This window comes from Mus caroli, chromosome 7, assembly GCF_900094665.2.
Source record: "Mus caroli chromosome 7, CAROLI_EIJ_v1.1, whole genome shotgun sequence".
Taxonomy (NCBI): Eukaryota; Metazoa; Chordata; class Mammalia; order Rodentia; family Muridae; genus Mus; species Mus caroli.
Genome location: NC_034576.1, coordinates 84,758,691 through 84,769,258, shown reverse-complemented (window position 1 = coordinate 84,769,258; position 10,568 = coordinate 84,758,691). Strand labels below are relative to the sequence as shown.

Below are 10,568 nucleotides of genomic sequence, written 5' to 3'. Positions count from 1 at the left end.
GGGGCGGAAAGAGAAGGGAAGGGAAGGGGAGGGAAGGAGAAGGGAAGGGAGGGGGCTGGAGGAGCTTAAGGCAGGGAAAGAGGGTGAGAAGCTCTGAAGAGGAGCCAGGGCTCTGTAACAGATATTTGAAATGCTAGGAGATCCTGGAAGCCAATGGCTGACCCCTTAGATATGTTAATAGACACCTTGGCCATTTGTCCAGGACTTCCTAGGGACCTAACAGTACCCCTCCACATCTCCCCTATCCCCTTCTCACCAGGAGGTCCTCAGTGGGAGCACTGACCATCAGTAGTTAAACTGTTACTGATGCCCCAGCTGGCAACACTGAGTTCCAGATGCATGGATCCCGCGGCCTTTTGGCTATCCCAAGCCAGCGTGTCCTGCTCTGCCCTTTCTCCTGCATGTTGCCCCTCCCCAGGAGACAGGAAGAAGGGCTGGATAGACCTCAGACATTATGACTGTGACTTCAAACCTGCATACAAATCACGAAGCAATTCAATTTGGTTTTGCAAAGCACATGCTGTCCAGGGCACATTTCACCAACCATCTGTTCCGAACCAGCATGGTGGTCGCAGTCCTGAGAGACGGTCGCAAAATGAGCACCGTACCTTTCCAGTCCTTGGAGGACATTCTAATCCGAGCCCTTCGCTGCTCAAGGCCTGTGAAGCTGTCTGTCCATTTACTGGCCCCTGCCTTGACCCAACACTCGAGTCCACCTCATTGGTGCGTCTCTGCAACCGCATGGCTCAGGCTTCCTGGCCACTGTTCCCAATTACACTCTGAAAGAGGCACACGGGGAGGGGAAGCAGGGGAGAGTGTGCATCTTTCAAGCCCCTCCCCTGAGCTTTAGGCTGTCTATAGCCACTTCTTCCCTTCTGCCCCCTGAACCCAGAGGCAGGAGCGGCTTCTGGGAGTTTCTAATCTCAGGCTCTAGGCATCTATACAGACAAACTCTAGTAGGAAGCCTCCTTTATGTGAAAGGCTGAGCAAGGCCTCTCTGCCCCGATGAAGCCTGGCTCAGGGCGGAGCCTCTTCACCTTTGCTCTGCGGTGTAAGTGCTCCTGGTCCCTGTCATGCCTAAGGGGGAAAAAAATGGACTGGAGAGATTGCTCAGTAGGTAAACGCATTTGCCATCAAGCCTGGCACCTGAATTTGATCCACAGACCCCGCATAATGGAAGGTCAAAATCAACTCCCTAAAGTCGTCCTCCGACCTCCACACATTGTGGATACTGCACATATCTGCACACTCATGCACCCTATTTACAAAATAAGTAAATAAAATGCTTTAAACATTTAAATACAGGTCAGGTGTGGTGGCACAGGCCTTTGATTCCAGCGCCCTGAAGGCAAAGGTAGGGGGATCTCTGTAAGTTTGAGTCCAGCTTAGTCTACATAGCAAGTCCCAGGCCAGACAGGGCTACAGTGAAAGCTTGTCTCAAAAACATTTTTTGTTCATTCTGTTTTGTATTTTTATTTTTTTAATTAATTTAGCTGATACATAAAACAAACGATTTACATATTTATGAGATTCCAAGTGATATTTTAACACATGTACTATTGTATAATGTTTAACTGAGGGTAGACTTATCACCTTAAACATCTTTATAGTAAGAAATTCTAGTCCTTACATGTGTTTTTGTCAGGTGTCCTGTATGTTACTGCTGTCTGGGGTCACTCTAACCTGCAGTGGCACCCCAGAACATCCTCCTCCTGTCTCACTTGTACCTATTGAGCGCCCTCTCTCCACCCCTCTTTTTCCCTCCATTCTTTTTTTTTTTTTTCAGAAAAACAATTTTTAATTTGTGTGTGTATGTGTGTGTGTCCTTATATTTTTGTTTGGGTTTTTGCTTAATTTGTTTTGTATCTATTCAGGTGTTCACTGTATTCTTCAGACAGTCATAATTTACATAGTCAAGCAAGCATCTATTACCTCAATGCACAGTTAAAACACTTTCTTTGCAAATTTCCATTATGCAATAAATAGATAAAAATGACTGAGTAATGTGTGTGTGTGTGTGTATGCATGTGTGTAAGTATATGTGTGAGTGTGTGTATAAGTGTGTTTGCATCTCTGTGTGTATTTGTGTTTGCATCTACGTGTGACAGTACATGAGAGAGAGTTTGCATGTGTGTGTGAGAGTGTGTGTATGTGAGAGTGTATATACGTATAGGAGTGTATGCATGTGTGTTACATGTGTGTGCATACGCAGCGTGTGTGGGTGCCCTTGACCATGTACCCTCATGATCAGTGCTGCTTACCTTCCTCTTCCGCTCTCCATCCTATCCTTTGAGATGTGGTCTCTCACCGAACCTGGAGCTCACCAACTCACTTTTCTCTCTCCCTCTCCAGCACTGCCACACCAGCTCTTAGTGGGTTCTAGGGATTTGAACTTGAGTCTTCATGCTTGTTCAGCAAACACATTACCCACTAAACCATCCCAGACCCAACATAATATAGTTTAAGATCCAAAGACTCACTGCTGACACGTCACTCTCTATCCCAGGAGCCCTCCCAGTTCTCTGCCACCTGCAGCTCAGCCTCGTCCCAGTCCCACCTCCACTGCAGTGACCCTGTGTTAGCTCATCTGGTACCTGGCCCCTTTGCAGACAGCATTCTCCATCCAATGCAATGCCTGAAGCTGCAATACGTATGCATTAGCATGGAAATACAGTGATCAATGAACTGCCAGGCACAAATTAGTAACAAGTAGATTACACCTCAGGGAGATCACTGTCCCTGGGTCTCGGGTTTCTTTCTGGTCCTTTCACTCTGGACCATTCAAGGCATTTATATAACAAACAGGCTTAGAATATCAGTGTCTCTCCCCAAAGAAATGCACACACAGGCATGCTTCCTATCCAGTGTAGCAGACAGTGTTTTCCCCTGGGGCAAAGGCCAGGTTAGCTTACAGCCTGTTATAAACATCCCAGATCCCTTGGCTCAGGCTTCCTCACCTCCAGCAATCCACTTGGGGCTCAGCTCACTGGTGTCTGAGCTCTGATGCTCAGTAGGTGCACAGAGAGGTGCCCAGCAAAGTGAGGGACAAACTCATTTGTCTTCACCCAGAAGTCTTGGGCCTTTTGTAAGCATTTGTGACCCTTGCAACTAGAGCAAAATCCAACAGCCTGAATACACAGTTCCCAGGAAAACAAACCATAAAGCTAGCCCATTAAATAACCATCTCACTATCTGGAGTCAGGAGAGAACTGCTGAACGGAATGATCAAGACACTTAGCACAAGAACACCTGGGGGAAATTCTCATAGGCTTGACTGTATTAAATATGAAAGTTCAACAGATTCCGCTAAAAGAGAAACAGTCAGGCTAGAGAGCTGGGTGAATTGGTAAAGTGTTCGTCACACAAGCATGACGATCTGAGTTTGATCCCCAGCACCCACATAAAGCTGTGTTACAGTGGCACACAGCCATGATCACAAAGCTGGGGAGCCAGAGGCAGGAGAGTCCCTGGGGCTTGCACACACACACACACACACACACACACACACACACACACGGTATTTGCAATAAGTAACATGTTCCCAGACATAATGATAAACACATATCCATAGTAAGCACAAATCTTATAAGTCAATAAAAATATTAATTCTATAGAAAAATTAGCAGAGGAGCTGAGTGAGCCCTTCAAATAAGAGAGACCAAAGTGCACGTGAATGTGCAGAAGAAACTCATGACACAGCTCTCAGTGTCACTCAAAAATCAGGAAGATACAAAGTGAAATGGAAGTTTTCCTGGAAAGCCAGTTCTGCAAACTGAGGCATAATATATGACACAACTGTTCCACTCCTAGGTCCATGTCCCCAAGGGATGGCGGGAGACTGAACATGGTGGCAGTATTTGTAACAAACAAAACCCCAAAAGCTACCAGAAGTCTAAGCACAGGTGACTGGATGGATAAAGCATGATATAGTCTTGGCATGGGTAGCAGCCCCACCCCACCCCCGGCCCCAAACACACACAGTTGGCAGCAGCAGGGCTTGAAAACCACAGCCCTTTGAAGACAGGGTGCCATTCCAAAAGGAACAAGAGAAACAGAGCCACCTGTAGGGAACCTGTGTGATTTGCCCTTGTCTTCCCTTCTGGGTTAACAGTAAAGACCATCACCCAACCAGCTCTCCCCACTTTCACCTCACTTGCCTACTGGCCCAAGCCAATCAGGTCCCACCTGAGTCTAGGTGAGCCTGTTTATCAGGACAGCTCTGGGGAGCTCCCAATATGGACCAGGGTCCAGTTCCTCGGAAGCAGAGCACTACCCATTGCTACAGGAAGACTTCCTCCTGTCTCCAGGGAACCCACTAGACCTACCCCTAGGAAGAGGTCTGCTCTTGCTTCTGTGACAGGACAGAAGCTCCCGCCACCTCCACTTTGGTGACCAGAGGCTGGCTCTTGATAACACCCTGCCACCACAAAGCTCAAAATGGTAACACCGACAGACAACCTCTCTCAGTTGACATCCAAGGGCTGCAGAGTTTAACTGTATAACATTTGCCTGCAATCTCTCTCATCCGGTGCCCGAGGCTTGAGAGCTCAGAGCTCTAACACCTGCTGGCAACCCCACTCCGCTGGCATCCCAAGGTGCACAGCGTTTAGAACTGTAACATTTGCCAGATGACCCCTCTTGGTTGGCATCCTACCAGCTGCCAAGAGTTTAGATGTCCACTTTTCCTTTGGATCTGTCACTCCCATGAGAATAAAAGTCCTCATTTTTCCCCTTTCTCTGTCTATCCAATTCATTCTCTATAGTGGTGGCAGGACAAGAAGCCGCCAGCCAGAGCAGCTGTATCAACCACACAGTAATTGTACGCTGTTGTATAGAACAAACTACAGGTACACAGAGCACCACAGATGGGTAAGCATTGAATGGAAAAGTTAAGCATTCAATGGAAAGGTCTAAGACAAAAATGATATAACACGGCCTTGTGCTGGATAAGTTTCAGAGGAGACAAAGTAAACTCTTATATGCTGTGGGTGTTCGAATGAGAATGGCCCCAGAGGCTGGTATATGTGAAGGCTTGGCTTCCAGTCAGAAGAACTGTTTGGAAAGGATTAGGCATGGCCTTGTTGAAGGAGGTGTGTCACCGAGAGTGGCTTCAGAATCCCACACCATCCCAGTTAGCACTCTCTGAGTCTTGCTTGTGAATCAAATGAAAGCTCTCAGATATTGTTCCACCACTCTGCCTGCCTGCCTGCCTGCCTGCCGCCATGCTTGGTGATGGACTCCAATCCTCTACACCGTGAGCCCCCAGTTAGATGCTTTATTTTATAAGTTGCCTTGGTCATGGTATTTTGTCATGGCAACAGAAAGGCAACTAAGACAAATGCTTAAGTTCTAAAATAGAAATACAATAAGCAAAAGTCACTGTTACTAAAGATACGAGTTATCTGGATGGAGGAGGAGGAGGCCCCATGGAAAGCACCATAGTGGCTTGAATAGGAATGGCCCTCAGGCACTCACGTGTGAATACTTGGCCCACAGGGAGTGGCACTGGTAGGAAATGTAGCCTTGTTGGACTAGGTGTGGCCTTGTTGGAGGAAATGTTTCAATGTGGGGGTGGGCTTTGAGGGCTCCTATGCGCAAGATACACCCAGTGTGGTACACAGTCTTCTCCCGCTGCCTGCCCATCAAGATGTAGAACTCTCAGCTCCTCTCCAGCACCATGTCTGCCCACACGCCACCATGCTTCACTCCATGATGATAATGGACTAAACCTCTGAACTGTATGCCAGTTCCAATCAACTATTTTAATTTATAAAAGTTGCCATGGTCATGGTGTCTCTTCACAGCAATAACTAATAATAATAGCCCTAACTAAGACTTTGGGGGCTGGAGGCGCTGGTGATTTCTGTTTTGTGTCCTTAGTGGGGATACACTAGCATTTACGTCATAACAATCTATAGCTATGCTATATGCCCCTAAACACTTGTATAAGAGAAAAAAGTCAGACTGAAGAAATGCCTGAGCATGGTAGCCCATGTCACACTCATGAGGCTGAGGCAGGAGGATCACTTCAAGTTCAAGAACAGAACAGAAAAGAAACACTCAGGTCACAAAACACTCCCGGCAAGGCAGAGTCCCTAACCGACTGCCACCTCCCTGACCTGGGTCCCCTCACTAAGTCACCAAACACCATGGCTTACCTTAGTTTTCTCATCTGTATATAAATGAACATGGTAAAATAGAAAAGTTCTATTAGGGCCGGAGAACTGTCCTTCATAGAGCAATGAACTACCGTGACGGGCACGCTTCCGTCAGGAATACCTGTTTTACATGAATTAGACAGTGCAGCTGAAACAGATAGCGTAGCAGGGCTTGGCCGATGCGTGTGAAATCACACGAGCAGTAACACTATCCATGGCATTAACTCCTCGGTGTTACATGGAATTTTGCTGCATTTGTTAATTTCATTTGTATTTAAATTGAAATAAGTTGAATGTTTATAATTGTTGTAAAACTGTGAGCACAACTTAACACTTTGTGTTTATACATATTTAACTAATACTAAAACTAAATTCAAATTAACACAAAGTAGTTTTTTAGAAGAGGGTTTAAGAAGTCTATGTATGAACCAGCTTTCCCCAACCCCCTATTCCTCTCTCNCCCCCCCCCCACTCTCATCCCTCTACATTCCCCCTTTCTTTTTACCCAAGGACAAGTCCACAGCCTGTCCCTTCAAGCAAATGTATGCCAATTCCACTTGTCACACAGATGATCAAAGTTGGGCCTAAATAAGGCACAGTTAGTTAAGCAAAAGGCAGAAGCAGGCGATCTGGGCCCAGGGACAATTCTTTGAAATGCAAATGACCGTGACCCAGAGCTCACACCTTAGCAGCACTGGAGCACAGAGTCACCCCTGTTCCTTGTCCCCAGTGACTGCTCTAAAGTCACCAAAGACTCAAAGCTGAAGACAACACAGAACAGATTCCCTATGGTCCTGGAGTTCCAAAGTGTAAAATCAGTCAGTCTTTCAGAGACAAACGCTAGATTTCTTGGTTAACATTACATTTATAAGGTATGGCAGATTTAAAGGCAGCAATTTTTCATATATCCAGCTGCCCTGATAGCACTGGCTGAAGTAAGCACAGGTCTTAATTACTGACATCACACAGTATACCTAGCTCTCTGTATACTTCTCTGTCTCTGCTGGGTTGAGAGGAGTTCACGTTTTCAAAGTCCTAAGACAAGGAAGGCTGACAGAGACGCAAGCAAATACTCCTAGAGGGGTAAGAACCAAGGCTGCAGAGGCTGGAAATCAGGCCATGGGGTTGGGGGGGGGGGCGAGGGGGGGCGGGATCCCAGGTTTGAGAGCAGAGCGGGGGGGGGGGGGGGGGCGAGGGGGGGCGGGATCCCAGGTTTGAGAGCAGAGCTGTAGACCAGTCTTGATGGTGAAAGGGCAAACCTGCCTGCATCCAGATGAACCAATAGGTAGACAGACAGACAACAGGTCCAGATGGGCAAAGAGGACAGGCAGATGAAAAGTTGAATAAAAAAGCTGCATTTACAGCAGACATGGAGGCAAGCTGAAGCCTGAGACAGTAGGGAGTTCTCTACCAAATACACACACATACACACATATACACATGCACATACACACATATATACACACATACATGCATGCACATACATACACGGATGCACAGACACATACATACACACATGCACAGACACACACGGATGCACAGACACATACATATACACACATACACACATGTGCACACACATGCACACACACACTTACATACATATACACATACATACACACGTGTACACAATTAATATACACATGCACATACACACATGGATGCACACACATACATCAGTGGTCAGATGGCAGTTGTTATGGGTTTTCTCAGTGCTAGCTGTCCACATCTTATGGGGTCCCAATGAGGGAGTTGCACCCTCTTTTTTGTTCCATATTTCTCTTAGGTTCTCAGGCCTGTCTTCCTGATATGATTTGGATGCAACCCTGTGCCTCTGTAGTTCTCACTTTCCCCAGTATTTGTATTGGACAACACCCTTCTAATTTCCAGAAATAAGTTATCTGTGTTGTGTAGGTCAACACACAGGTGCTTTCACCAATCTTCAAAACAGAGTCAACGCAGCTTGTAAAATGAAGACACTGAGGAAGCTGGTTTACACAGTATGGAGGAAATGAGAACACAGCGATGCCCGATCTCAACATCCTTCCAACAAGTCCCCGCACTGGGTCCTCCCTGTTGTACAGGTGCCCTGTGTAGGGAACTCCAGAGAGGCAGCTTTGGCAGACCCTCACCCATGCTGCTGTGGCACTCTGTGACAGAACTGTCATTAGGTCACCCATGCTCCCCCTGAAAGTGACCCCAATAACCCCCTGGTTCACAAAGCTAACCGAGGGTGGAGCAATTTCCTCAGCCCGTCTCCAGTTCCCTAGTGGGATGGACAGATAGGCTCAGCTCACCTGTTCACGATACCCCAGCTGCACACTCCATCCAAACCTTGATCCTCTTCCTGCATCCTGCATCTGTCTTAGAAGGACCCACCACACAATCCAGGGTAAGTAGCTCAACAGCCCACCTGTAAACTCCCACACAAAGAACCCTCAAGGGTTCCAGCCAGCCTGACACGGACATCTTGGATAGTCAATACTGTACTGTTACATATGGTATAGGCTGCTGTACCCAGGCAGGAAAAGTCTGACTTCTGAAAGCTGTGATTCCAAATGATCCCATGAATTTGCTTAAATTTCAAGAAGTCCAAACACATAAACACCCACCAAAAATGCAACTTATTTTCCCAAGTGCACTCTACATGAATTGATCCACGTTATACACTGTACTATCGTCCGTCCATACATGTAGAAGAATACTTTTTTTTAAAAAATCATCTTATTTTTAAGTTGGGCAATAATTCAATTAATCTGCTCTATTTAAAAAGCTTTTTTAGCTTTTTTAAAGACTGGCTTACAGAGATACTGCATGAATGCTGCTGCGGACCCTCCCCCTGCAGCACAGGGACCAATCACAGTGAACAGCTCCTAAACTGTACTTGCTATCTATAGCTCAGTCCTCCCTCTCCCTACCTAAGCATCTCTGACTAGATTCCACCTGTGCACCCCCCCACACACACACTTCTAAACATTCCAGCGCGCATTCCCTAAGTTCAGGAGTACGTTTTCTAGGGAAGACATCCTTTATAGCTCGAAATTCAAAGGACAGTCTTTGTTTTTGAGATGGGGGTGGGGTGGGGTGGGGACCACTTCTCATCATATTGCAAATAAGTTTCACACATTATCCCCAGCTCCTGGAACTGCGATTTTGGCTCTGGCCACAGGAGGAAGCAGAGTGCAGTGAAGCCTAGGGAAGGGTTTCTGGGCAGGAGGGCAGACTTAGAGAATGATCCTCTGGAGAGTGGACAGCCCAGAGCAGGAGCCAGAAGCATGGAAGGCCTCGGGCACTCAGACGCAGTGAAGGGCAGAGTTGCTTCGAGTCCTGGTATCCCACGGTCTGTGTCTTCCAGTCATGGTTGATTTTGCAGAAAGCAAGCTTCCTTTTTTTAGTGACAAGTAATTAACATCCCACTAGCTTAACATTAAAAATGTTGAATTGGCTCTACCTTGATTAAACAACTTCCCAAAGACCTTTCCGACCCCTCAGCCCCTCGGCCCCTTGGCCCCACCCCCAGCTTCATGCTATGTTGAAGCCAGCACTGCTGGAGACTGGAGGGGAAGACCTTCAGAGAGAGGAGAAACACAGGTTCCCAGGCTGACTACCTTGTTATGCAGTCAATGAAACCTGAAAAGGAACATCTGGATTTGTCCTGAGGCCTGTAAATGCATTTCAAGGGATTCTTTTCAAGTTATTCTAAAGATTAAGGAGAAAAGAGATAAGGCCTTTTTAACATGGGGGAGGAAGGGAGAGCAAGCCTGCTGTGAATTCTCTTTGTGGCTAAGCACTCTGCTGTCTGCAGAACAGCACCTCTTACTTGGAGGCGGCTGGTGGGGAAGGGAGGGAAGGAGGTGACAGACAGTCTGGGTAGAGAAGAAAGCATACAAACTGCACTCAGATTGAGAGGGAATGGGAGAGAGGAGAGCTCAGCACAGCGTCTTCCTGAAGCCAAGAGGCTTTGACACAGACAGGCTCTGAGGCTGGGGTGCTGTCAAAAGCAAATTCTTGAAAGCATAAAGGTGTGGAGGGGAGGGGGTGCGTGCAGGTGGGCGTACACATGATCTGTGGATATGAGTGTAGAGGCCAGAGGATGACCTCAGGTGTCACATTGCTACCTAACCAACCACAGTCCCCTCGGGACACGGCCCTTCACTAACCTGAATGCAGCCAAGTAGGCTAGGCTGGCTTGCCAGCCAGCCCCAGGGACCCACCTGTCTCCACAGACTCTATTCCAGCAACTGACATGAGGCTTAGGTTTCAGCAGATAGCAACAGGTTTGTACAGCTAAGCATCCCAGCCAAGGTGTGGCTCTGCCCCGCATCCTCACAAGTCTCGGCTCCTCTCTCCTGACAAGTTGTCAGAACTGTGTGAAGTCTTTTTGGAGGACGCAAGCTCCACCCCCCAACC

General features: G+C 47.3%; 1 protein-coding gene across 7 annotated transcripts in view; it reads right to left on the bottom strand.

The window, feature by feature from the left end:
• Sh3gl3 (SH3 domain containing GRB2 like 3, endophilin A3) overlaps window positions 1-10,568 on the bottom strand; it is a 123,095-nt gene that overhangs the window by 69,573 nt on the left and 42,954 nt on the right. The window contains exons 1-2 of one of the 7 annotated variants that reach the window (XM_029480166.1): window positions 2,958-3,069; window positions 2,262-2,379 (exon numbers count right to left, since the gene is read on the bottom strand). The exons of the other annotated variants lie outside the window; for them this stretch is intronic. The gene's annotated coding sequence lies outside the window, so the exon portion shown is untranslated. Of the gene's footprint in view, window positions 1-2,261; window positions 2,380-2,957; window positions 3,070-10,568 lie in introns of those variants that run through there. 7 annotated transcript variants of the gene reach the window in all.